Source organism: Hipposideros armiger, unplaced genomic scaffold (assembly GCF_001890085.2).
Source record: "Hipposideros armiger isolate ML-2016 unplaced genomic scaffold, ASM189008v1 scaffold_1811, whole genome shotgun sequence".
Lineage (NCBI taxonomy): Eukaryota > Metazoa > Chordata > Mammalia > Chiroptera > Hipposideridae > Hipposideros > Hipposideros armiger.
The window spans coordinates 42,895-46,434 of record NW_017733161.1 but is presented as its reverse complement, the minus strand read 5'-3'; the positions used below and the strand labels follow the sequence as shown (position 1 = coordinate 46,434).

At 46.3% G+C, this 3,540-nt stretch overlaps 1 pseudogene; it reads left to right on the top strand.

The window, feature by feature from the left end:
* The first annotated feature begins 1,006 nt into the window (after positions 1 to 1,006).
* On the top strand, positions 1,007 to 1,353 carry LOC109378223 (60S ribosomal protein L30-like; annotated as a pseudogene).
* The last annotated feature ends 2,187 nt before the right edge of the window (positions 1,354 to 3,540 follow it).

Below are 3,540 nucleotides of genomic sequence, written 5' to 3'. Positions count from 1 at the left end.
TTGAAGGAAGATAATGAAGAAAGTCAGCCATAGCCTACAGCCTGAGGGTGGGAAGAGGAGATTCTATTTAAAACTGGATTCTAGGATGACCTAGCTCCCATTATTTCATTCCCGTTTTTTATGTTTTAAGACACATTCTCTGCCCTTAAACCTATCCATTTGGTCTTAATTGTAGCTATCTATTTTTTCCATTTTAAAATTTCCATTGGGTTGTGTTATATGCTGAGTTGTGTTCCCCCCCCCCAAAATATGTGGTATACTTAACCCCCTATATCTCAGAGTGCGACCTTATTGGGAAATTGAATCTTTGCAGATTTTACCAGTTAAGATGGGGTCACTAGGGTGGGCCCTAATCCAATATGAGTGGTGTCCTTACAAAAAAAGGAAATTTGGACACAGAGACAGACATGCACAGAGGGAAGTTTATGTGAGGGAAAATAGCATGTGGAGATGGAGGCAGAGATTGGACTGGCAGAGGTCAGCTGAAAACCAAGGAATGCCAACAACTGCCAGCAGCCAGCAGAAGCTAGGAGGAGGCAAGGAAGGACTCTAGCCAGAATCTCTGAGGGAGCATGGCCTTCTAACACCTTAATTTCAGACCTCCAGCCTCCAGAATTGTGAGCCAATAAATTTCTGTTGTTTCAAGCCATTGAGCTTGTGGTCCTTTGTTATAGCATCCCTAGCAAATTAATACAGGTCCCTTTTTAAATCTGCTATGTCACCTTTTACAATTTCCAGTTCTCTACTCAAATTATTGTGTCTGTATTTGAACATGGAAAGCACAGTTGTTTTATTGCATGTGTCTAATATATATTTACAAATTCTGAAGTTTGAGCAGTTCTGCCTCAGTTGAAGCTTGTTGCCACCTATTCTGTTCATGTTGTCTTGGTTGGCTTTGCTTGTATGCTGGACCATTTACAAAATATTATGTGTCAACCTTTCCTGCTCCCCTGCCATCTTGGCAGCTGCTGTTGGTTGGGGACCATCCCACACCTAAGGCAGGAAGATGGTGGCTGCAAAGAAGATGAAAAATTCACTGGAGTCAATCAACCCTAGGCTCCAACTGGTTATTAAAAGTTGAAAGTATGTGCTGGGGTGCAAGCAGAATCTGAAAATGATCAGACAAGACAAAGCAAAACTGGTCATCCTTGCCAACAACTGCTCAGCTTGAGGAAATATGAAATACAGCACTACGCCACGTTGCCCAGGATGGATATCCATCACTAGAGTGGCAATAATATTGAACTGGGCACAGCATGTAGAAAATACTACAGAGCATGCACACTGGCTGTCACTGATCCAGGGGGTTCTGATATCATTAGTAGTATGCCAGAAAACACTGGTGAAAAGTAAATGATGCAAATTTTTTCTTTAATAAAGCTGGCCAGAGCTTGTTTTAAAAAAATAAAATTAATAAAAATATGAGTAGGAATTATTTGCAGCCTAAAATGATTCTATCTTTTCCAGGAGGCTTGTCCTAGTTGTTTCTTGGTGCCTATGGAGATTTCTTGCCATGTCCCAACCCAAATTTGGGGATTGAGTCATCCTGTATCATCCAGAGATGGAGAAACTATAAGTGACGGTGAGATCTTAAATGGACTATTTATTTCAGATTCACTCATGTTTCTAGGAAGCAGCATTTCAGAGTCACTGCTTAATGTGGGGATTAATGCGTGAAAGCTTGTTGGGCACCAGGCTTTCACTTCCATTTCTGCTCAGTCCCACAAGGCAGCCAAAAGCTCAGATAAAGTTCCTGCTTATCTCCTCAGTTTTGGTAAATGCCTTCAGAGCAAAAGTGGATCTGGAGCTCTGGGCTCCCTAACCTCACCCCTCCAAGAGTGGTCCTCCCCTAGACCTTGGCTGGACCTCCTCACTGTGTTTGCCTATGGAAGTTTCAAGGACATGAGCTATATTTTATCAGAATTTCTCAATTGGTCCCAGTGGGAGCCTGGGTCTCCTAAATCACCTCCTCCTCCCTAACCAGCAGGCAGGACACAAACTACTTTCTAGGCTGAGGGAGCCCAGTGTTGGGAACCCCAGTTCTGAAGGGGAGGGAAGGAGAGCATTTGATCCTAATAGAGGGGGAGCAACATCAGGGTGAGCATCAGCTCAGGGGTGGGGGTCACAGGCCCAAGAGGAAAGTGCTGGGGACAGAGGAGAGGGCAGTAAAAATCACCCTTGTACACTTGGTCTCACAGAACATTCCAGGACCAAAGTCCATTACAGAAAGTACTGCTCCTTTGTTGTCACTGACTTTTCCTTCTGTCCCAATGGCCTCCCTCTGACCTACCCAAAGCCACAGGATCCTTTAGAAGGACATAAGCAGAGCTGGGGTCAGTCTGAGCAAGCTACACACCAGAAATGTGTCTGAAATCTCACACACACCCCAGTCACCTGCCAGGACCGGAAGTCCCAGAGGAGGATTCAGGGTTCAGTCCTTTCCCCACCTTCCCTGAGTGAGGCCAACACAGGACTCTCTCCCTCCCTGAGGGGTGATGATGGAGGCAGTGGGCTGCCCTAGCACCTGGGGAAGCAGTGTCTTATTCCTGACCTCCGGGTGTTTGAGTAGCAGGTCCACACACCCTTCAGTCAGGAAGCGCCTCAAGGTCTTTGCGAAACCAATTTTTCCCCAGTTGTGCTTGGCCTGCATAGTCAACCTGCCTTTCACTTTCCAGGTCATAGGTCCCTGTTCACAGACATGAAGCCCTCACCATCCTAGGAGACTGAGTGTCCCTGAGGAAGCTCCCATTGGGGCCATCACACAGTAGGGCAACCTCTGCAAGGCTGAGGCTCTGGACCAAGAGTCAGTCAAAACTGTCCGCTGAAAAGCAATATCCACTAGGTGTTTTGTCACAAAACAGGATTCATTCAGGGGACAATAAATGTTTCAACCCAGCACATGCAGACATGGCTGCCACGTGCACACTCTGGCCTGTGTGCCAAGATGGAGGGGTGTTTATAGAAGGAAAAGAAAGTTAATGGAAAGGGAAGTTAGAACCTAGAGCTTTATTATGAACATGTAGTACTCAGATCACTTAGAATGCAAGAACTTCCATGAGCCTTAGGTCGTCCCATAGATCCTTCCACTGATTATGTTTGCTTCAAGTCCCAGTTCATCTTTATCAAAACCCAGATTGAAAATGGAACCTGAAGCAAAATGCCACACATTTTTCCAGGCTGTGAGGGGTCAGTGCATCCCCACACATGTGGTGAAGACCCTTCTCCCCTCCTCACAGGTGGGAGACCCCTGCTGGTCCTGATATCACTCACAGGCCTTGCCTCCGTGGTCTAAGCTCTACCTGTAACCCCAATGCCATGTGACTGTTCTGCTATGGTTTTCATGAAATCCTTCTCCAGTCACGTAGCCCACGGCATCACATTTTGACTCTCTCTGTCGCTCCTGAAGCACAGGACTCACCCACATGTGTGTCCAAAGGTGATAAGTGTGAAGCTGGGCTTGCTGACTCTGAAGGATCAAGGTGGTGTCTAAACCCATCAGGGAGTGAGAGCCTGGGCAGAAATGGTCCCTTGGAAAAGGCG